This window comes from Suricata suricatta, chromosome 5 (assembly GCF_006229205.1).
Source record: "Suricata suricatta isolate VVHF042 chromosome 5, meerkat_22Aug2017_6uvM2_HiC, whole genome shotgun sequence".
Taxonomy (NCBI): Eukaryota; Metazoa; Chordata; class Mammalia; order Carnivora; family Herpestidae; genus Suricata; species Suricata suricatta.
In genome coordinates, this window is record NC_043704.1 from 127238514 (window position 1) to 127264280 (window position 25767).

At 37.1% G+C, this 25767-nt stretch overlaps 1 long non-coding RNA gene across 1 annotated transcript in view; it reads right to left on the minus strand.

Annotated features, from left to right (window-relative positions):
* Window positions 1–25767, minus strand: part of LOC115292840 — an 82404-nt gene that overhangs the window by 49084 nt on the left and 7553 nt on the right. Inside the window, exon 2 of the long non-coding RNA XR_003909165.1 lies at window positions 5878–5999. This is a non-coding gene — a long non-coding RNA (uncharacterized LOC115292840). The remainder of the gene's footprint in view (window positions 1–5877; window positions 6000–25767) is intronic.

Below are 25767 nucleotides of genomic sequence, written 5' to 3' on the forward strand. Positions count from 1 at the left end.
TAGGTGGGGATGAATTAAATAGGCGATGGAGATTAAGGAGTGCGCTTGTTATGATGAGCACTGGGAGTTGTATGGAAGTGTTGCCTCATCTGTTTTACACCTAAAACTAGTATTATACAGCATGTTAACTAACTGGAATTTAAACAAAAACTGTTAAAAAAAATTCTAAAAACCCACTAATTTGAAAAGATGCATGCATCCTCATGTTCATTGTAGCACTGTTTACAATAGCCAAGATATGGAAACAACCTAAGTGTCCATCAATGGCTGAATGGATAGACACACCTGGGTGGCTCAGTGGGTTAAGGGTCTGACTTTGGTTTAGGTCACGATCTCACTGTTCATGGGTTTGAACCTCATGTTGGGATCTGTGTGACAGCTCAGAGTCTGGAGCCTGCTTCAAATTCTGTGGCTCCCTCTATCTCTGACCCTCCCCTGCTCACACTATCTCTGTCTGTCTCTCAAAAATAAATTTAAAAAAAAAAGGCTAAACATAGAACTACCCGACAATTGTACTACCAGGTATTTACCCAAAAGATACAAAAGCCCTGATTCAAATGGGCACATGCACCCCAATGTTTATAGCAGTATTGTCAACAATTGTCAAATTATGGAAGGAGTCGAAATGTCCATCAGTTGATAAATGTATAAAGAAAATGTGGTGTGTGTGTGTATGTGTGTGTGTATCATGAAATATTACCCAGCATAAAAAAATGAAATCTTACCATTTGTAATGATGTGGATTGAGCTAGAGTGTATTATGCTAAGCAAAATAAGTCAGAAAAAAACAAATACTGTATGATTTCATTCATATGTGAAGGTTAAGAAGCAAAACAGATGAACATAGGAGAAAGAAACAAAAAGAGAGGTAGACAAACCATAAAAGAGACTCTTAACTATAGAGAACAAACTGAGGGTTGCTGGTGGGGAGGTGGGTAGACGAACGGGCTAAATGGGGGACGGGCATTAAGGAGGGCACTTGTTGGGATGAGCACTGGGGGTTATATGGAAGTGATGAATCACTAAATTCTACTCCTAAAATTTATATGACATCATATGTTAACTAACTCAAATTTGTAAAATTCAAATGAACAACATATAAAAACTGTATTACGTATTTGAAAGTTGCTAAGAGAGTAAATCTTAAAAATTTTCAACGTAGAAAAAAAATCTGTAACTATGTATGATGATGGATGTTAACTAGACTTACTGTGGTGATCATTTCACAAAATATGCAAATTTTGATTATGTTGTACATCTGAAACTACTATAATGTTACATAGGTCAATCTTACCTCAATAAAAGGAATATTTTTTAAATGGTGTTTATCATTTGAGGCTAGAACTTACAAAAAGATATTTCTGAGGACTTTACTAGTGAGATAATATAGAAGAATCATTTTAGAAAGAGAATTATTTTTTCTTAAGATTTTATTTTTAAGTAATCTCTATACTCAACATGGGGCTTGAACTTATAACCCCGAGATCAAGAGTCACATGCTCCACCAACTAAGCCAGCGAGGCACTCCAGAAAAATAATTTTTAAATCCAATGTAATATCTATATGCATTTTCTGTTGAAGAAACTCTCCTTCAAAGGTTTCCATATTAAGAACTCATTAAATATAGAACAAACATGGACTCATATATTCTAGCTGCTTTAATTAACCTCTATTCACGTATTCACGTTTTGGACCAAGACTTTTTTAATTTAAAAAAATTTAATATTAATTTATATCTGAGCGAGAGAGAAAGAGAGAGAACACAAACAGGGCAGGGGCAGAGAGAAAGGGAGACAGAATCAGAAGCAGGCTCCAGGCTCCGAGCTGTCAGCACACAGCCCAGTGCAGGGCTCCATCTCATAAACCATGAAATAATGACATAAGTTGAAGTTGGACACTTAATAGACTGAGCCACCCAGGCGCCCTCAAACCAAGATTTTTAATAGAAGTTCTCACATTTAATGTATTATTTTCAAACAATCCACACTAAATAATCATAATATGCTTCCATAGTACCATAATTCTAAAGGCAATGTTTGTTTAGTGAAGTCTGCTCCTTAAGTTTTTAGAAATTCCAAAAGGTTTTGTTTTAAAGCACCAAACCTAAGGAAAAATAAATAAACAGACTTTTGCAGGCAAAACACACATACTCTCAAGTGCGCATATACACACACACATCCTCACAGTTTTACTACATTATTAATAAGACCAATATAATTCATTTATTGAGTGTTTATTATATACCAGTCCTGTGTTTAACACTTCATGGATAATATCTCCTCCACCCAATACAACTTTATAAGGTGGACTATATTTTTGTTCCTAATTTATCATCCCTTTTATAACTCTGAGAAAATATTAAAGCTTAAAGGGTTAAACAAATTGCTCAATGTCATAATACTCAGTAAGGGTGATAATACTAAACTTGGTTAAATAGAACAATGACTACAGGAAAAAACTAAATTGTTGATTATTGATTGATTTTAACATGAGTTGAGGGTTTGGCTTTACCATACCCGCAAGTGCATGGTGACCTAAAACACTGACTCAAAGAAGGAGATAACTGTAGAACAAATGAGATGTTGACCAACACATTATCCTTTCTATCCCAAATAAAGATTTCTATTTACTTCATATATATATATATTGTATGTTATAGATACAATTATAATTCAAAAGCTCAGAAAAGTAATCCTGTAGAAAATATCAATTAATAGTCTGCTGTGAATAAATGTTGACTTGATCTGTGATTAATGTTCTAGAAATGATTAGAGTTGGATCCAGTGGAGTGATCTTTCCTGATTGCTGAATTTCAAGAAACACAAATCTAAAGTTCAACAGGAATACACAATCATCAGGAAACTGGGTGATAGTCACCACTCTGAATGATTACTGGCATCCTGTTTGTATTTCTATTTCTCACTGGAGTTTTAGTTAACTTCTTAAGAAGTCTATGTTTGGATATTTTGTCTTTTCTTATTTAACAAGAAGCTCCATTCAGAGGCAAAAATTGCAAAGTAATTACCATGTAGTGGTCACATGATTTCAATATTCGTCAGGGACCGTCTTTATCCCCATATAACATATGTGTCCTCATTCCACTCTACTGCTCTATGCCAGCAAGAGCCTTGATGCTGCTCTTGACACAGTCAATGTCAATCTTTTCTTTAAGCATCATAGAGCATATTGCCAAAAATACTCTGCTGACCTAAGTGAAACACATGTCAGGTTAATATTAAAGCTCGTTAGAATAGGAGCTGCGTTTCTTCACTCTAATCATTAGTTAAGCAATTCTATTCCTTTTGGGAGTTGTGATGCATACTTCAAAATCTCCTGAGCACTGTTGGAATATTTCTTTTTGACCTAGAAAGGGGAAACTTTAACAGATTCCCTGCTGAGTTAAATCCCCAGAAAAGAACTGTTTGGTAAATGTAGTTATTTAACAACATCTCTATTTCCATTTTCATTAAGAAAAATGTGACAAAATGAAAACACCAAGTTTTACCTTTGCCCTGTGCTTCTACAGATGGAACTCGTTCTTAGCATAGGGCCGAGAGGGAGCTCTGAACCTGGCACCAGAAACTGAATTCGGAACGTCCACTACTCTGTCATCAGTCCTTGCAACCTGCTAACAAGCTCAATACTCTTCCTCCACAGTCAAGCTTCATGACTTCTGAAATGGGCTTATAGTTAAGAAGCCTACACCAAATCATCAGTACAGTCACTGGTCCAAGTTTTCAAAACACAAACAATAGACACTTAATTCAGTAAAACAGAAAAAGTAACTCTGCATATTGGAACTGCAGTTTATTCTGGGAATATCTAATTAGAATACTTTAATGTTCTATAGAAGAGTGCAACAGGAAAAAATGGGCAACTTTGCTGAGCTGGGCCTACCAAGTTAAATATATTTGACTGTACTTCAAAAATCCCATATTAAAAAAAAAATTGGGCCATGGGTGGCTCAGTTGGTTAAGTGTCTGACTTGGTTTTGGCTCAGGTCATGATCTCATGGTTTGTAAGACTGAGCCCTGTGTTGGGTCAGAACTCCCAGCACAGACCCTGCTTGGGAATCTCTCTCATTCTGCCCTTCCCTGTTCCCTCTCAAAATAAATGAAATCCTGTATTCAAGAAGCACCTGGGTGGCTCAGTCAGTTGAGCATCTGACTCTTGATTTCAGCTCAGGTTATGTTCTCACAGCTCATAGGTTTGAGCCCCGCATCGGCCTCTGTGCTGACAACAGGGAACCAGCTTCAGATCCTCTCTCTCCCTCTCTCTGCCCCTCCTCTGCTAGCTCTCTCTCTCTCAAAATAAATAAACCCCAAAAAATCTTGTATTCAATATCTTACTTTCTGATTAATTTTCAGAAATAGTTGCGAAAAGCTCCAGACTCCCTTATCTTCCAATATGTCCATATAGACACTCATGTGCATATGAAATATGTTTGCAGGGGAAGTAACTTAATAGCATCTACTTGGGTCCGTTTTTTACTGATAACTACTGGAGCTATCTTTTGTGCAAACAACAGTCCATCTAACTTAAAATAAATCTAGATAATAACAAGCTTTCCACATAGCCGACAGAAGGGAGTTCATTCTGCAAAGGTCAGTGGATCAGTTCCATTCGTCATGCTCTGCAGTAGTTAACGAGAGTGTAGACAGCATGTTTATCACTGTAACACTAGAATTTTTTTTTAATTCATCATTTCAATTACGTAGTTTGCCATAACAAAGCACTGGTTTAAAATGTAGCATTGAGCTTTCCTTCTGATTTAAAAGCCGTATGCATTTCTGACAGTTCTGAGTAATGCTTTTTATGGCTTTGTTTACCTTGTTCTAAAATGAAATGACAATTCATTTTTTACAAATAAGCTGAAGAGTCTTCACAGCAGATATTTTTTTCTTCTGAAGTAAATTTAAAAGAGGTTTTCAGAGGTAGACATTTTTCTTAAGCAGCAAATGGAAAATACTTCCAAAAAGTTTGCTTTCTGACATCTGGGAGTGAGCCTTATAAAGCAGAGTCCATTCTATAAGCAAATGGCAAACTCTCTGAAAGTCATAATTTGCACCTCTTTTTTTTAAAGAAGGCTCTACACCCCACCATGGGGCTTGAACTCACAATACCGAGATCAAGAGTTGCATGCTTTTACCGACTGAGCCAGCCAGACATTCCTTTGCATCTCTTTTTAAACACACAATTTTCCACATGTTGAGTTTGGTAGTTTCTTCCCTATTATATTAGAACACAATAAAATCATTGCTTTAGAAAGAGAAAACAAGTGGCTCTTAGACAAATGGACCTTAGGCTAAAAAGTACAAACTTTTAAATGTCCTATTTTTTTCTTATTGAGGTATCTGTACTTTTAAAAATTTACTTACTGGGGCACCTGGATGCCTCAGTTGGTTGAGCATCTGGCTCTTGGTTTTGGCTTGGGTCATGATCTCACAGCTCTGTGGGTTTGAGTCCCATGTCAGGCTCTGCATTGGCAGTGTGGAGCCTGCATGGGATTCTCTGTTCCTCTCCCACTTGTGCTGTTTCTCTTTCTCTCAAAATACATTTTAAAAAAGCTTAAATATTTACTTACTAACTTCCTTTACTCAGTAGAGAGTTACGGAATAACTCCAGAGTGGAAGCAAAGGACTTTAGGTCTCATCTACACTAAGCTCCAGCTTTAGTTTTTAGGAAATATTAGTTCTTGAGAAAATACTAAAACTCCTTAGGCCTCCGTTCTTACAACAACAAAACTAGACAAGATAGTTTTCTAATCTTTCAGGTCTATAACTCCATGAGACTATAATTACATAATATAAAGGCGGCAATTGTATATAAATAAGATGGCTTGAATCCATAATGAGTATCAGTGAATTCTGATATTACCTGCCAAGGGGCGTAGCTGCACATGGTAAGATGTCAGAAAGCAGAGCTGTGTCTGATGCAGACCATGGCTTCAGAATGCATCTTCTTTGTTAATTAAGACTTCTCTTTCTTCCTCAATTTTCCTAGGGTATTACATATAATGGTAATTGAATCTCCTTTCAATGACACATCTTTCCTTTTAGGAACTGTTTATCTTAAAAAATAATAAATTTACTTTTGTCATAAAAGTGAAATGATACATGCATTTTTATGACATTTTTATCTCCGACAAATATATGAAAAAAAAAGAAAATGGGTCTCTACTTAGCACACAATGTGCAAGCTAAAATAGCTTATAGGCATAATACTTTGCATTTAACTATCCTATGCAATCAGCCAGAGCTCACATAAATTTTTAGTATTAATCCATAAGGTATGTGGTGTTAGCTGTATTTTATACATGGAGAAACAAGCGAAGGATAAACATGGGACCTATTCATGAATACCTAATAAGTTCTGAGCTTGTCAAATATGAAAATCCTTACTCTGCCACCCCAGTGAAAGTCATCTTGCTTAGCTCATTCCTACTACCTTACCCTTGCCTCTGAATTTTTTTAAATTTTTTAATGTTTATTTATTTTTGAGAGAGAGAGAGAGACAGAGAGAGACAGAGTGCAAGTGGGGGAGGAGCAGAGAGAGAGCTGGAGACACAGCAATCTAAAGCAGGTTCCAGGCTCTGAGCTGTCAGCACAGAGCTGATGAGGGGCTTGAACTCATGAACTGTGAGACTATGACCTGAGCCAAAGTTGGACACCCAACTGACTGATCCCCCCAGGCACCCCTGAAATTTTTTAATTGGTATATTCCTAAATAGGTTTATAGTACTGACACAAATTTTGGCTAGAATCACTAACGATATCAAAAATCATAAACAAAATTCACAAGTAAAAACTGACAACAATATGAGCATACAGTAAAATAAAAGACTCATAAGTTTAATACATACATTTCTAGAACAAACTGATAGGAAATAAAGATAGGGGTCCTATAAGGAAGTCATCACTAAGTGAGCATAGAATATGAATTAACTTCAAAAATAAGGAAAACAAGTTTAATAAATCTATTTTTACTGGGTTTTTAGAAATTTAAATCCAAGTTAGTGAACATATAGTGTCATAATGGTTTCAAAAGTAGAATTTAGTGATTCATCACTTACTTGTAACACCCAGTGCTCATCCCAAAAAGTGCCCTCCTTGATGCCCATCACCCATTTAGCCCCTCCCTCTACCCAATGTTCAAACTCATTTAAAGAGTACACTTATCACAATGAGCACTGAGCAATGTATATATAGAATTGACAAATCACTATATTGTGTACCTGAAAGTAATATAACACTGTACATTAACTATACTGGAATTAAAACAAAAAGACTTAAAAATGTTTTAAAAGTTCAAACTCATTAATAAAAAAAAATACAAATTGACACTGGAAGAACTATCTTCCTTAACATGTGAAAGGAAAAGATTTATAGTACTCAGTGAGAGGCTAGTGAGATAGCTTTCCTCGGTGCTGCTGGAGGGGATTTAAGTTGTCACATTCTTTCCCCAGAAAGCAATTCGAGAATATAATGTGATTTAAGAGTCTCCAAGATATTCTATACTGCTGGGCCCCATAATTGCCCTTCTAGAAAGGCACCCAGGAAAGGATTACCCAAAATGCACACATATATGGGCTTTTTGCATATATTTTTTCTGGGTGCCTTTCTAGAAGGGGAATTATATTATTTATAACAGGAAAATAAATATTATTCATAACAGAAAAAGAGAGAGAACAACCTAAATATTCAAACATAAGTAGTTAAATAAATTATGGAACACCCACAAAATAGAAAATGATATCGCCCCTACCATTATTCATAAAGTATTTTCAATGATCTATGAAAAAGTTGATGAAATACAGGGAAGGGGGCAAGTTAAAAGGTAAATACACAGTGTGACCTCAAGTGTGTTAAAGTTTAAGAAAAAAGAGAAGAAAGGGAAACAAACCACAAGAGACTAAACAATAGAGAACAAACTGAGACCTGATGGAGGGAGGCGAATGGCAGAGGGGCTAGATGGGGGATGGGTAGTAAGGAGGGCACTTGTTGTGATAAGCACTGGGTGTTGTGTGTAAGTGACAAGCCACTGAATTCTACTCCTGAAACCAATATTGCACTGTATAGCAACTAAAATATAAAGAAATAAATAAGACCTACAAAAAGATAGATCATAGACCACAACATAAAAATAAAACCATAAAGTCTTTCAAGGAAACAACATAGGAGAATATTTTCGCAACCCGAGAGGGGACAGAGATTTCTTAGGCAGAATGCAGAAAGTGCAAGAAAATGTTGATGAATTAGACTTCATTAAAATTTAAAACTTGTGCTCATCAAAAGGTAATATTAAGAAAAACATAGGCAAATAACTGCAAACCCTATCATTGATAAAGAACTTATATCTAGAGCATATAATGAATTATGACAACAAAATAATAATAGTAAATGATTAAAAAATAGGCAAATACACAGCAGATACTTCACAAAGGAAAATATACAAATGGCCAGTGAGTATATAACAAAGCGTTCCACATCATTAATCATTAGGGATGTGTAAACAAGAATACCGATTAGATACCCCTATACATCCACTAGAATGGCTAAAATTAAAAAGACTGGAAATACCAAGTGTGGACAAAGATTCCCTAATAGGAATATAAAATGACACCAACCACTTTGGGAAAAGATTTGGCAGTTTCTTATGAAGTTAAACACACACTTACCTTTAACTCAGAGATTCGCCGCCTAGGCATTTATCTGACAAAAATCAAAACTTATGTCCATAAAAAGGCTTGTACAAGAATGCACACAGCAGCTCTATTTACAATAGCCAAAAACTGGAATCAACTCAAATGTTCATCATCATGAGAACAGATAAACTGTGACATATGCATGCAATTAAATCCTACTGAACAATGAAAAGGAATGGAGTATACATTCACACAACATGGGTGAGTCTCGCAGACATAATATTGAGCCCCAAAGCCCCAAAAGACAACATTCTGAATTATTTCATTTATATGACTTTCTTAAGCAGCCAAAATAAACATAAGGTTAAAAAAATCAAGGGGCACTGGGGTGGTTCAGTTGGTTAAGCATCCATCTCTTGGTTTCGGCTCAGGTGATGATCTCATGAGATTCTCTTGGGATTCTTTGTCTCCCTCCTCTTCTGTCCCTCCCCTACTTACACTGTCTCTGTCTCTCTCAAAAAAAAAACCAGCTGGGGCACCTGGGTGGCTCAGTCAGTTGAGTGTCAAACTTTTGATTTCGGCTCAGGTCATGATCCCAGGGCCATGGAATTGTGCCCTACATCAGGCTCCATGCTAAGCATGGAGCCTGCTTGTTTCTCTCTCCTCTGCTTATACTTTCTCTCTCTAAAATAAAAAAAGTAAAATTAAATTAATATTAAAAAATCAAAAGAGTGGTTGTCTCAACAGTAGGAAGAAGAACATCAGGGATAGTCTGGAAAGAGAGGTGAAGAAATTTTCTGGTTAGATAAGAATGTTCTCTGTCATTCTGGGGTGTGTGTTGGTCTGCTAGGGCTGCTATGAGAAAATACCATAGATTGGGAGGCTTAAAAAACAGAAATGTATTTCTCACAGTTCTGGGGACTGAAGTTCAAGATCAAGGTGCTGGCCAGTTAGGTTTCATTCTAAAGCCTCTTCTATTGGCTTGTAGGTGGCTACCATCTGGCTGTGTGCTCACATGGCCCTTCCTTTTTGTGTGCAAAGATAGATCTCTGTCTCTTCCTCTTATTGTATAAAGACGCCCTATCAGATTTAGGCCTCACCCTGATAATCTCACTTAACCTTTACTACCTCCTCATGGGACTTATGTCCAAATACAGTTATACTGGGGGTTAGGGCTTCAGATCAAATCTTAAGGACACACAATTCAATCCATAACAATCAGTTACATGAGTGGATCTACTTGCCAACATTGCACAGTTAGATTTCTCTTTTCAATGTTTATAAATTCAACTCAAAGTTTTGTGAAAAAATTATAAATTGAGTGTTGGTGAGTAGATAAGCCAATGAAATAATGATTATACAAAAAAATAATTAGAATGTTGAACAATTTTGAACTTTGATGATATTTTCATAGGATTTATTACTTTGCATATATTAAACCATTCCAGTTACTGTGTGTATGTTTTAAAATTTTATAATAAAAAGTCTAATAAACAAAGAAACATGTGACAACAGAAGATACTTTATATGGATGACAATTCTGTTACATTCTCCTGACATGGCTCCATTTTAGCCATGCTTGTATAACATTTCCTGGGCAGGTGATCTGGGTTTGATGTACTCATCCAGAGAATACATTTATTATACAGACTTACTGAATGTTCATTAGATGCAAGACATTAGGCACTATGGGGTGTTTTGCTGACATTATCACTAAAGTTTTATTCAGCATTTAAATACTATAACCATTTTATGTCATAAATGCAGGTCATCCTCTCTTTTGGTTATATATAATTCTCATTGCTTTTTAACTTTCTATTTTGTGTTTAGTGTTCCCACTTGTAGAAATGAGATTCAATAGGTCAGGACAGAAGTCATCCTTCAGGAGACTTATTTCCTACTAAAGTCTTTTGGTCTAGTGGGTTTTCTAGGAGACTAATAGGTTCAAGAAAATAGATGACAATTTGGAGTCCTTTTATGAAAAGACTGGACTCTGCCTGAAAGAATTAAATTAAGATTCTAGTATAAATAAGCAACTAAATGAATAAATATGAGACTTAATAGATGATTCTAAAGGCAGATTAAATTCATCATTTGTGAAGATCATTAAAAGTGTTCACTAAAACAGTGTTCAGTCTGAATGACTGAAGAACAAGGAGAATTTTAAAAAATGGAAAATGCAAAAAACATATAAGAGATATATAAGATAAGGTCAAAAGGTCAAGTATACATTTAATCAAAGAACCAGAATAACGAGAGAGAAAGAGAGAGAGAGATTTGGTAAACAAACAATATTTGAATCAAAGAATGACTGACTGGGAATTTGTAAAAATGATCAACATTAAGATTCAGTCTCAAGAAACTCTAAAATCCCATGCAGTATGCAAAAAAATCATAGCCAAACTGCTGAAAATGAAAAATAAAGGGAAAATAAAAAATCAGCCATGTGGGGCAGACAGGGGTGGACATTATCTTCAAAGGCTCAGCAATGAGTCTTATAGTTGACTCAAACTATGCAATGAAAATAGAAATAAGTGGAATGACACATTTAAGATGCTGACAGAAAAAGCTTTCAGCCTATCATCTTATAGAGTATACTCAATAAATTATATAAAATATAATCAATAAAAATATCCTTCAGAAAAGATAATGAAATAAAGATGTTTTGAGACAAACAAAAATGGAGAAATCTGTCACCAGCAGACTTTCCCTAAAAGAAAACACTAAAGGGAGTTTTTTAAGTGAATAAAAATGACCCCAGACAGAAGAAAAGAATGTAGCAAGGAACGCAAGCAAGAGAAAGGGTAAATGTAGCCTAAATGTGAATAAAAATGCTAAATAAAAATAGTTCAGAGGATTTTAAATAAATATAAAAATAAAATGTATATCTAAAACACAAAAGTTGAAGAAGAGTAAATGAAGTGTAAGTTTTCAAATCATTGTATTGTCAAAGTTGTATTTCATGATAAACTCTAATAACCAACAATACATGCTGAAAGGTTTAGAGTGACCACTAAAAGATTAAGACATAAATGTACATCTAACAAGCTCATATGGAAAGATGGAGTAAGTTTAAAATATAGTACTTGATTAATCTAAATAAAGGTATGATAGGTATATATTTCCCCTTTTAAATAGAAGTAGAACTCCAGCATCTGCTGGATATGAGTTTTTGGTTTATTTTGATGGAAAAAAAGAAAACTAAGAGGAAAAAAAATTTAATTAAGTCATGAGTATTGACGAAAAAATATTGTCGACTTTTATGTGGCTTCTGAATCTATTGTATTTAAATCTATGAAGTTACTAAAGAAAAATTACCCAGAAAAATTACTTCTATGGAAAGAAATTTCAAAAACACAGGTAGTTCTAGGGAAGCCAATTTACTCTAAGAGGCTGAAACATTCAGTATAATTTAATGTAGAGGGACAAGTGACAAAATCACTTTTTAGGAGACGATGGGAAGCCTGAAATTTTATTGAAGAAGGATCTACTTTACTCAAAAGATGTTTGTTCAAAATCCAAGGAAATAGTATTTGATAGATTTGGTTTTGTCTCTCGAGATCTTACTGCAGCAACGTTTGGTGAGGCCATAATAGAATTAAAATTTTTTGTACTCTTAGAAATTCCACCTCCTATAGAATTCAGAGATGTCTTTACATGAATATATTACCTTATAACAAAATATTTTATGGAGAATTATGTGTTTGTATGCATGCATGTGCACACACACACAGACATGCATAGAGCTAACTGACATCATAGATGTTCCAGTTATAAAATTTCAAATAATCAGGAGCTTCGGAGTTGGTGAACACGTGGAGATTTGGGGAGAGTGGTGTGTCTAGCAAAGGCACAGAAACTGCATCGCTTCCCACCTACCTTGCTTTTTGCATCTCTGTCATATGGGTATTCTTGAGTTATATCCTTTTATAATAAACCACCGGTTTAGAATCACAAAGAGAATACACTAAGGTGGGAAAAAAATAGCTCAGAAAATTTGTCATTTTCGTAAGAGGCTTATCTCCTGAATATTTCTCCAAGCTACCCAAGACACATGTCCGATCTAAATAGGGAAACATCTTAAATTCTTCAGGGCTGCCTGGGTGGCTCAGTTGGTTGAGCGGCTGACTTCAACTCAGGTCATTATCTCATGGTTCATGAGTTTGAGCCCCGTGTCAGGCTCTGTGCTGACAGCTCAGAGCCTGGAGCCTGCCTCAGATTCTGTGTCTCTTGATCTGTCTCTGTCTCTCAAAAATAAACAAACATTTAAAAAATTTTAAAAAAATAAAGAAATTCTTCACAAACACCCCCCAAAAATTATAAAATTAGGGTCTATGATCTTTGCTTATGCAAACGAATAATGTTTAAATCTTTCCACTTACCAAGAATGAAAATCTTATCAAAAAACAGTTTCAGAGAGAGTGGAGCAAGAAATAGATATCAGTAGAACTCTCAAACTGTGTATTCCTTATATTACACGAATACAGTTATTTAAAATAAAATGTTGGTTAATGGGGCACCTGGGTGAATGGTTCAGTCACTTAAGCATCTGACTCTTGATTTGGGCTCAGGTCATGATCTCACCATTCATGGGTTCGAGCCCCACATGGGGATCTGCTCTATCAGTGTGGAGCCTGCTTGGAATTTCTCTCTCTCTCTCTCGCTCTCGCTCTCACTGTCTCTCTCTGTCTCCCTTGCTCTCTTTCCCTTCCCTGCTCATTCTCTCTCTCCTTTTCTCTCTCTCAAAGTAAATAAATAAAGGGGGCACCTGGGTGGCTCACTCAATTGAGCATCCAGCTCTTGGTTTCAGCTCAGGTCATGATCTCTTGGTTTGTGAGATCCAGCCCACATCAGGGTCTGTGCTGACAGCATGGAGCCTTCTTGGGATTCTCTCTCTCCTTGTCTCTCTGTCCCTCCCCTGCTCTCACTCTCTCTCTGAAAATAAATATTTTAAAAAGTAACAAATTTATAAAAAATAAATTAAAACATTAAAAAAAATAAATAAAAAATGTTAGTTAAGAAGAAGAAAAACACAAAACAATAAAATTAAATGTTGGTATTATTTTTATAAGTATTATTTATGTTGAGAGAGAGAGAGAGAGAGAGAGAGCATGCGCATGAGCAGGGGAGAAGCAGAGAGGGAGACACAGAATCCAAAGCAGGCTCCAGGTTCTGAGCTGTCACCACAGAGGTTGAAACAGGGCTTGAACCCATGAACCATGAGATCATGACCTGAGCTAAAGTCAGAGTCTTAACCAACTGAGCCACCTAGGCTCAACCTAAAATGTTGTTACTATTATAACATGAAAAAAAATTTCAAGATAATTGAAATTTCTTGATGAAGGGCCACCAATATATTTTTTAAGAAGATATATTAACTCCTTAGCACAGAAATTTTTAAAAAATTATTACACACTTTCCAGTGTACTTAAACTAACAAAAACCAACATAATATATGATTTTACTGACAATGAGGGAACCGTTGTGGACACTGATTATTATACCACCCTGCAATGCTCTCAGGGACTACAAGGGGGCGTAGACAGCACGGCAGAGCAGCATATAAGCTCTGTTTGTCTCATCCCTGTAATGCAGCTAGATCAGCTCCAATCCATTTTGCACACCTGGGAAATAGATTGGAGGATTAACACAACAATCTGCATAACTTGAGCCACAGAACTCAGCAGGTACGCACTACAGAGAGGTGAACTGAGGGAGAGAAAAGCCGTGGAGAGTAGGGAGCTATTTTTACAGAGAAGGCAGAGAAAATGGGGTGAGAGTGTGGTCTACTGGGAGAGTGAAAGGAAAAGCACTCCCTTGAAAATAGTTGGAGAGAAAGAAAAGGAGTGAAAACATCATATGAGACTGAACAAGAAATCTGTTCCCCCAAAACACTGACAGAAATGAGAGAGGGTTTCAATACCATTAGGATTCTATAAACAGTAGAGCACAGGGTCAGATGTCCTGGAGCTCAGTGCCTGGTGGTGTTCTGGTGGGGTGGCAGGGTGAATCACCTGAGGTAGGCAGCAGGATCGGTGGTGTCTGTGTGCCACACGGGGAGAAGGTGATCCCCTGTTTGGAGAGTATTTGGTAGAGGCCATACAGCCTCCACACAGGCAAAGGTCCCAGCGGACCCCAGAGAGAACCCACATTTTGCTGGTATTGGGACTAAGACACCAGAGTATGGTGAAACTTAGCATCGTGTGTTGATTTGCCATAATCTCTGAACCTCTGCCACTGTGCAATCACATGAATGCTTTCTGGGACAAGCTGGCACCCCACCGCTGCTCAGTGAGACCCTCCACCAAAGGGTTGGCATGGGTCCAAGCCACAGGGTTCTCTGAAGGGAGGGGTTTTGAAGCACAGCCCCATCTGAGATGAAACTCTGGAGGAAGGTGCCTACTGGCAGGCCAATGGCATGGACACAGAGTAGAGGCAGAGAGTAGACAGAAGCCTGAGACAAAGGAGGGGTGCTTGATTGTGGGTTGGTGAGAGTGCAAAGTTCCTGTGCCAGAGACTAGGAAGCTGGGAGAAGCCATTTCCACCTCTCCTGTACACACGCATACATGTGCACACCCATGTGTGCCACACTGATCCACCTCAGTAAGCTAAGCGGCGCCACCTACTGGAGAACTCAGGCCGTTACACCAAGCCCCACCCAATTGCACCCTCCAAGGACATCCCCTAGAAGACAAGCACAAGTCTCTTCTCCTGCTTAGTGTATGGACTAGAGTGCTTCATAGTTTGAGTTCTAAGGGAAACTGGATGTAACTTCACTCAGGTTTCATTTTGTTTGCTGGTGTAACTATTTGGTTTTTTTTCTTCTTTCTTTAAATTGTTATTTCTTTTTGTAAAATTTTTTACTATGTTTAAAAAATTTTTTTATTCTATTTCACTTTATTTCCTTTTATTCTATTTTATTACACATTTTTCCTAATTCATAAATTTTTAGTACCTTTTGAATGAATCAAAAAAAAAGAGGCAAAAGAGCATGATACAAGACATAGAGAATTCATGATTTATTAAAAAGTAATAACATACAAATGATAAGAGTCCCAGAAGATGAAAAGAGAGAAAAAAAGTTAGAGGCTTATGTGAGCAAATTATAGCAGAAAACTTTCCTAAGCTGGGAAAGACCACGGACATCAAAATCCAAGAAGCATAGATAATTTCCATTAGATTCAGCCAAGACTGACCATCCCACTAGATTCAACAAACACTGGCCTATTATATTCAAATTCACAAAATACATTGACAAGGAAAGAATTATGAAAGAAGCAAGGGGGAAAAAAGTCCTTAACCTATTAAGGAAGACAGATCATGTTATTAGCAGACCTATCCACAGAAACTTGGCAGGCCAAAAAGGAGCGACAGGATATATTCAATGTGCTGAATCAGAAAAATATGCAGCCAAGAATTCTTTATCCAGCAAGGCTGTCATTCAAAATACAAGGAGAGATAAATAGTTTCCCAGACAAACAAAAACTAAAGGAGTTCATGTCCACCAAACCAAACCTGCAAGAAATTTTAAGGGGGACTCTGAGTGGAGAAAAGACACAACAAAACAAGAGACCAAAACTAACAAAGACTGAAAAGGACCAGAGAACATCACCAGAAACTCCAACTCTACAGGTAACAAAATTGCACTAAATTCATATCTTTCTGTACTTACTCTAAATGTCAAGGGACTAAACACTCCAGTAAAAAAAAGTAGTATATCAGAATGGTTAAGAAAACAAGACCCATCTCTATGCTGCTTACAAAAGACCCATTTTTGACCTAAAGACACCTACAGATTAAAAGTAAGGGGATGAAGAACTATCTATCATGCTAATGGTCACCAAAAGAAAGCTGATGTAGCCATACTTCTATCAGACAACTAGATTTTAAAATAAAGACTGTAACAAAAGATGAAGAAAGGTATTATGTTATAATTATGGGGTCTAGCCATCAAAAGAGCTAACAATTGTAAATATTCACCGCAATGTGAAAGCATCAATCACAAGCATAAGGAAACTCATTGATAATAATACCATAGTAGTAGAGGACTTCTATACCCGATGTACAGCAATGGATAGATGTTCTAAGTAGAAAATTGACCAGGAAACAATGGCTTTGAGTGACACACTGGACCAAATAGACTTAACAAATATATTCAGAACATTTCATCCTAAAGAGGCAGAATGCACATTCTTCTCTAGTGTATATGGAACATTCTCCAGAATAGATCAATCCTGGGACACAAATTAGCCCTCAACAAGTACAAAAAGATCAAGATGATACCTTGCATATTTTCAGACCACAACACTATAAAACTCAAAATCAACCACAAGAAATAATATGGAGAGATGACAAATAATTAAAGATTAAAGAACATCCTACTAAAGAATGAATGGGTTAACCAAGAAATTCAAGAGGAAATTAAAAAGTATAGGAAGCCAATGAAAATGAAAATACGACAGCCCAAAACTTCTGGGATGCAACAAAGGTTGTCATAAGAGGGAAGTATATAGCAATCCAGGCCTTCTTAAAGAAGGAAGAAAAGTCTGAAATATACAACCTAACCTTACACCTTAAAGACCTGGAAAAATAACAGCAAATAAAACCCAAAAGAAGAAGGTGGGAAGATAATAAAGATTAGAGCAGAAAGCAATGCTATCAAAATCAAGAAAAACAGAACAGATCAATGAAACCAGGAGCTAGTTCTTTGAAAGAAGTAACAAAACTGATAAACCTCTAGCCAGATTGATCAAAAAGAAAAAGGAAAGGACCCAACTAAATAAAATCAAGAATGAAAGAGAAGTGATCACAAACAACACTGCAGAATACAAACAATAAGAGAACATTATGAGCAAATAATTATATGCCAATAAATTGGGTAATCTGGAAGAAATGGAAAAATTCCTAGAAACATATATACTACCAAAACTGAAACGAGAAGAAATATAAAATTTGAACAGACCCATAGCCAGTAAAGAAATTGAATCAGTAATAAAAAATCTCCCAACAAACAAGAGTCCAGGGCTGGATGGCTTTCCAGGGGAATTCTACCATTTATTAAAAAAAAAAATTTAAATATTTACTTATTTTTGAGAAAGAGAGAGAGTGAGCAGGAGAGGAACAGAGAGGAGAGACACAGAATCCAAAGCAGGCTCCAGGCTCTGAGCTGTCAGCACAGAGCCCGATGTGAGCCTCAAACTCACAAACCATGAGATCATGACTGAGCCAAAGTTGGACGCTTAACCGACTGAGCCACTCAGGTGCCCCTCTACCAAACATTAAAAGAAGAGTTAACAGCTATTCTTTTAAAGCTGTTCCAGGGTGCTTGGGTGGCTCAGTTGGTTAAGTGCCTGACTTCAGCTCAGGTCATGATCTCGCGGTTTGTGGGTTTGATTCTCACGTCTAGCTCTGTGCTGACAGCTCAGAGCCCAGAGCCTGCTTTGGATGCTGTGTCTCCCTCTCTCTCTACCATTCCCCCACTCATGCTCTCTGTCTCAAAAACGAATAAATGTTAAAAAAAATTTTAAGCTGTTCCAAAAAATAGCAATGGAAGGAAAACTTCCAAACTCATTCTGTGAGGCCAGCATTACCTTGATTCTAAAATCAAATAAAGACTCCACTAAAAAGGAAAACTACAGGCCAATTCCCCTGATGAGAATGGATGCACAAATTCCCAACAAGAAACTAACAAACCAGATCCAACAATACATTAAAAGAATTATTCACCACAATCTAGTGGGCGGGGATGCAGAGCTGTCAATATCCATAAGTCAACTGATGTGATACATCACATTAATAAAAGAAAGGATAAAACCCACATGATCCTCCTGAGAGATGCAGAGAAGGCATTTGACAAAATATAGCATTCTTTCTTTCTTGATTAAAAACCCTAAGAAAGTAGGGGTAGAAGGATCATACCTCAAGATTATAAAGCCATGTATGAAAGACCCACTGTCAATATCTTCATCAATGGGTGAAAACTGAGAGCTTTCCCCTTAACTTCAGGAAGACAACAGGGATGTCCACTCTCACAACTGTTATTCAATATAGTGGTGGAAGTCCTAGCCTCAGCAACCAGACAGTGCAAAGAAATAAAAGGCATCCAAATCGGTAAGGAGGAAGTCAAACTTTCACTCTTCACAGATGACATAATACTCCATGTGGAAAACCCAAAGTCTCCACCAAAAAAACTGCTAGAACTGATCCATGAATTTAGCAAAGTCTCAGGAGATAAAACCAATGTACAGAAATCAGTTGCACTTCTATACACCAATAATGAAGCATCAGAAAGAGAAATCAATGAATTGATCCCATTTATGATTGCACCAAAACCATAAAATACCTAGGAATAAACCTAACCAAAGAGGTGAAAAGTCTATACACTGAAAGCTATAGAAAGCTTATGAAAGAAACTGAAGACACACAAAAAAGTGGAAAAACACTTCATGCTCACAGATTGGAAGAACAAATACTGTTAAAAATGTGACTACTACCCAAAGAAATCTACATATTCAATGAAATTCATATAAAAATAACACCAGTGTTCTTCACTGAGCTATAACAAAAAAAATCCGGGGTGCCTGGGTGGCTCAGTTGGTTAAGCCTCCGACTTCGGCTCAGGTCAGATCTCACGTTTGTGGGTTCGAGCCCGCATCAGGCTCTGTGCTGACAGCTAGCTCAGAGCCTGGAGCCTGCTTCCGGTTCTGAGTCTCCTCTCTCTACCCCTCCCCCTCTCATGCTCTGTCTCTCTCTGTATCAAAAATAAATAAAACATTAAAAAAATTTTTTTTAATCCTAAAATATGTGTGGAACCAGAAAAGATCTAAATAGCCAAAGTAATCCTTAAAAAGAAAATTACAGGAGCGCCTGGGTGGCTCAGTCGGTTAAAGCGTCCGACATTGGCTCAGGTCATGATCTCACAATTTGTGGGTTTGAGCCCTGTGTTGGGCTCTGTGCTGACAGCTAGCTCAGAGCCTGGAGCTTATTTTCAGATTCTGTATCTCCCGCTCTCTCTGACCCTCCCCTGCTCATGCTGTCTCTCTCTGTCTCCCAAAAATAAATAAAAAACATTTGAAAAATTTTAAAAAGAAAATTACAAAGCTGTAATCATCAAGACAGTATGGTACTGGCACAAGAAAGACACATAGATTAACGGAACAGAAGAGAGAACCCAGAAATGGACCCAAAAATGTATAGCCAACTAATCTTTGACAAAGCAGGAAAGAACATCCAATGGAATAAAGACGGTCTCTTCAGCAAATGGTGTGAGAAAACTGGACAGTGATATGCAGAAAAATGAACCTGGACCACTTTCTTACACCGTACACAAAAATAAACTCAAAATGGATGAAAGAGCTAAATGTAAGACAGGAAGCCATCAAAATTTTAGAGGATAAAGCAGGCAACAACCTATTTGACCTTGACCACAGCAATTTCTTACTCAACATGTCTCCAGAGGCAAGGGAAACATAAGCAAAAACGAACTATTGGGACCTCATCAAAATAAAAAGCTTCTGCACAGAGAAGGAAACAATCAGCAAAAATGAATATGGCAACCAACAGAATGGGAGAAGAAATCTGCAAATGACATATCAGATAAAGGGTTAGTATCCAAAATCTTATCAAACTTATCAAACTCAACACCACAAAACAAACAATCCAGTAGAGAAATGGGCAAAGGATATGAATAGACTCTCTTCCAAAGAAGACATCCAGATGGCTTATAGACACAGGAAAAACTGCTCAACATCACTCATCATCAGGGAAATACAAATTAAAACCACACAGAGACACCACCTCACACCAGTCAGAATAGCTAAAATGAACAACTCAGGCAACAGATGTTGGCAAGGATGCGGAGGAAGAGGATCTCTTTTGCAGTACTGGTGGGAATGCAAACTGGTGCAGCCCCTCTGGAAAACATTATGGAGGTTCCTCAAACAGTTAAAAATAGAACTATGACCCAGCAATTGCACTACTAGGTATTTATCCGAAGGATACAGGTGTGGTGTTTTGAAGGGCATATGCACCCCTGTGTTTATAGCAGCACTATTGACAATAGCCAAAGTATGGAAAGAGCCCATATGTCCTTTGACAGATGAATGGATAAAGAAGATATGGTTATATATACAATGGATTATCACTTGGCAATCAAGAAGAATGAAATCTTATATCCATTTTCAACAACATGGATGAAACTAGAGGGTATTACACTAAGTGAAATTAGTCAGACAGAAACCAGTATCATATGACTTCATCATATGTGGAATTTAAGATAAAAACAGATGAACATAAGGGAAGGGAAGCAAAAATAATATAAAAACAGGGAGGGGGATGAAACATAAGAGACTCTTAAATATAGAGAAAAGGCAGAGGGTTGCTGGAGAGGTTGTGGGTGGGGGGACAGGCTAAATGGGTAAGAAGCACTAAGGAAGACACTTGTTGGGATGAACACTACATGGTGTACACAGGGGATGAATCACTAGAATCTTCTCCTGAAATCATCATTGTACTATATGCTAACTAGCTTGGATGTGAATTTAAAAAAAATAAATAGTAAAATAAAACAAAATAAAATTGGAAATCAATATCCAACATAATAATACATAGGATCTTCATAGAGACTTTAGATGCTTTTCTATGAGTCAGGTGAATGTTGGCCATGGAAAGTGCAAGGACTTTTGGGGATGCCCCTTTCCTCCTTTCGTATTTATGGTGTTTGGGTGGTATTCCACATAGCTATGTCTTCTCTATAAATGAACTGCACAGAAGTGACAATTACATGTTTGTTGTTTTTTATTAATGATGCATATGTCAGAACCTACTTCTGTCTGAACTTCAGCACTTTAATTCTTTTCGGAAATTGGTTCATTTAATTCCCAGATGCAAGGGAGGTGAAGAGGTGAAGGAGAAAGGAGCTACCACTGACTGAGCAAGGGAGCATGCTAGATAAAGCTTGGTTACCACTGTAAAACCAAATTTAATTCTTATAGCCAGTCTATGAAGCAACTTCATTGTATTATTAAGATAAAAACATAAAGACTAACAGAAAAAAGGTTCAGAGAGGTAAAGTAACTTGTCAAAAGTCACACTGCTAGAAAATGGCATGGCTCACTAGCTCCTATTATTCCTTTCACTAAGCCAAAGCTTGGGAAAGTCTCAGGGATTAACTGGAAAAGACTAATGCTAGAGGGAGTACTATGGTGAAAACATAGCTCCATTATTCTGCGCAATATTATTATGGCTCTAAAACTACAAAGATGAAAAAGATGCCACAAAAATCTAAAATCCTCTAATGAAAAAGTGAAGAATCCTAAGTAATGAACAGTATATACTGGAGAAAGACAAGAATGGATTTTATGTGAATCTGAAGTTTCTTCTTATGTGGTATTTTTAAACTATTCTAAAGGGAAATTATGGATAACCACCAAGGATCAAAATTAACCTGTAGGATGCGTAGGGTAAGGCAAGGGCAGTGAACCTGAATTTCTGGAAACTTCCTAGTGACTGAGAATCATGTAAATTTGCATAACTGGCTTTGTGAAGGTGGTGAGACCTTACTGGTAGGTCACAAATGTTACTGAATTGCCTGATTTGAAGATTAACTGGTGTAAGAATAAAAGACTGTGGCTACTACCCTTCGCTGGAAAAGATTAGAAGATGGGCTTTCCCCAGGTACAATTTGAATTGCAAATAAGCATTCTGCGGAAGTACACTTGACAAGAGGTTATGCAAAAATGGACAGAGAGGAGTTCAAGGGTGGGAGGGTGGATTTAAATGTCACTTGTACACAGAATGCAGCTGACCTTGTAGCTGAAGATGGGGCCCCTCAAAACCCAAATACAGTGGAAGGAAAGCCTAAAATGCAGTTTTGGGGAAACTCCGTGAGTCCAATGGGAGTGGAGAAAACATTAATTACAGGTAATTAAAAACGATTAGGCAAACTATTCCTTATTTGCTATTCCCTGTAATTTTGTGCTACCAGATAATGATGTGTCAAGACCAAAATTGTATTCTCTTCTGGTTTGTTTCCTCTACCATGAAAAACAACACTTTCTGCCATCTTCAGGAGAATGTGTTTTATGGATTTTGGTTTGGTTTGGTTCAATTTGATTTGTAAATCTGATGTCATCTGAAAAACTGGTATATGGAAGGCAACTCAGATGTTGCTGAAAAGAAGTCTGGCATTTCCTGCTTCTTGACCTCAAAATCTAACAGACTATCTTCTTGGAATGATTTGATTGGCTCAAAATAGAACAGCCACAAAAGCAGTCAAGAGATACTGTTTTTAGTACAGTGGTGATGTGTGTGTAAGGATGCACACATGCCAGTGTTTCCTCTGTCACAGAGAGCCCAAGTCTTGGTCTGTCAATCCAAAAGCCTTCAGAGAACGAAATATATCGTCAGGTTTGCCAAATTTCCTTTAGGGCAACCCTACTAAGTTACTTAGACAATAGAATTAAGATAAATTAGGTAGTGTGTTTCTGGATCTCTGATGTACAAAATATAATCTATTCCAACACTTCTAGACTACTTACTTGGCTGTCCACAGCTGCTATGAAGTGAATTTCTATCATATTCATTTTCAAAAAAAAATTATGTTGATTTATTTTTGAGAGCAAGGGACACAGAGCACAAGCAGGAAGGGGCAGAGAAAGTGAGACACAGAATCCAAAGCAGGCTCCAGGTTCTGAGCTGTCAGCATAAAGCTTGATGCAGGGCTCAAACCCTCAGACCAGGAGATCATGACCGGAGCCAAACTCAGACATTTAACCAACTGAGCCACCCAGGCGCCCCATATCATCTTCATTTTCGTATGAGGAAATGAAAGTGTGAGAAGTTAAATAATTTGCACACGATCTTGCTAGAATGTAAACAATGGAAACTATAGAACAACTTGTTCCCTCTCCCCTCTTCCAGGTCCCCTCCCTGCTGGAGCATCTGTTTCAGACCAACACAATGTGCCCACATTGATCTGTGGCTGTAGGTGGCCTCTTTTTTCTTTTTAAGAGTGAATTTTCTTTATTACAATATAGAAGATATACAGAATGGTACACAAATCTTAAGTGTAAATCTTGGCTAACTTTTATAAAGTGAGTAACTCATGTTATTGCCTCCCAGGTCAAAGAAAAGATTGACGATAGAACAGAACCAGCATCGGAGAAGCCTGCAGTCTGTCTGCCTGTCTGTCGGTCTCTCTCTCTCACCAAAGGAAACTACTGTACCCTCTCATCGTCAACTACTTTTGCCTGCTTTGGAACGTACTATAAATGACATCATTAAACATCATCTCTTTTGTGTCTGCTTCTTTTTTCCAACATTTGAGGAATGTAACCATGTTACTGCCATTGACAGAATTCATTTCATTATTGGGTAGTATTCTTTGTGACCATATACCACCATATATTTGTCCATTTTACAGTTGATGGGAACTTGGATAGTCATGAGTAATTATTCTCTTCACATTCTTGAACGTGGCTTTGGTGCATTTCTGTAAGGATTATGCTTTGGACTAGGATAGGTAGTATATGCAGTTTTAAGAGATACTATGAACAATTTCCCTAAGTGCTTATGTTAATTTATACTCTCACTGTAGGGAGCTTCAGCTTCTCCAAATTGTTATCCTTCTGATACTTAGAAATTATCTTTTTTTTTCTTTTTTCTCTAGTTATGTGGATGAGTATATAGAGGAATCTCTCCCCCACCCCAGATTTATTGAAATATAACTGACAACTGTGTAAGTTTAAGGTGTACAATGTGATGATTTGATATATGTATATATTGTGAAATGACTACTACAAGAAGGTTAGTTAACACACCCATTACCTCAGGTAGTTACCATTTTTGTGTGTATGGTAAGAACAATTAAATCTGCTCTCTTAGAAAATTTCAAACATACAATATTCTTAACCAGAGTCACAGTGCTCTACATGCTATACATCAGATCCCCAGAATTTACTCATCTTATAACTGACAGTTTGTTCCTGTTGACCAATATCTCTCCCTCCCTACCCCTTATAGCCACCATTCTACTCTCTGCTTCTATGAATGCAACTTTTTTAGATTCCACATATGAGATTATGCAGTATTTGTCTTTCTGTGTCTAGGTTATTTCACATAGTATAATGCCCTCAGGTTCGTCTGTGTTGTCATAAGTGGCAGGACTTCCTTTTTAAGGCTGCATAGTCTTCCACTGTGTATGTGCACCAGCTTCTTTATTCATTCATCCATCAGCATCCATCCATTTAGGTTGTTGTGGCTATTACGAATAACACTGCAAGGAACACAAGGTGCAGAATATTTCTTCAAGATGGTGATTTCATTTCGTGGCAGATATATACCCACAAGTGGGATTGCTGGTACTTACATTAATTTTTTGAGGAAACTCCATACCATTTTCCATAGTGCCACCAACAGTGGGGTAAAAGGTTTCCCTTTTCTCCCTACCTTTGCCAATACCTATTACCTCTTATCTTCATGGTAACAGCTATTCTAACAAGTATGAGGTGATAGCTCATTGCATGTCTCTGTGACTGGTGGTATTGAATATTTTTTGGTGTACCTATTGACCATTTGTATGTTATTAGAAAATGACTCATTCAGGTCCTTTGCCCATTTTAAAAGAGGATTATTTGATTCTTTTGCTATTGACTTGTATAAGTTCCATGTACATATATTTAGTTCCTTATATATTCTGGATACTAACCCCTTATCAGACATACAGTTTGTAAATATTTTCTCTCATTCCCTTGGGTGTTTATTTATATATTTGAGAGAGAAAGAGCATGCACAAGTGAGGGGAGGAGAGGGAGAGAGGGAGAGAAGGAAAGAGGGAGAGAGAGCGAGAGAGCGAGCAGTGCAGAGCCCAACTCAGGGCTAATCTCACAAACTGAGATGACGGTCTGAGCCAAAATCAAGAGTCAGATGCTTAACTGACTGAGTCACCCAGGCCCCTGTTTGCCTTTTCATTTTGTTGGTTTTGTTTTGTTTTGTTTTTATTGTACAGAGCTTTTTAATTTGATGCTTGCCATTTTGTTTATTTTTTATTTTGTTGCTTGTGATTTTGGTGTCGCATCCAAAAAAATCACTTCCAAGACCAACGTCAAAGGGCTGTTTCTCTATGT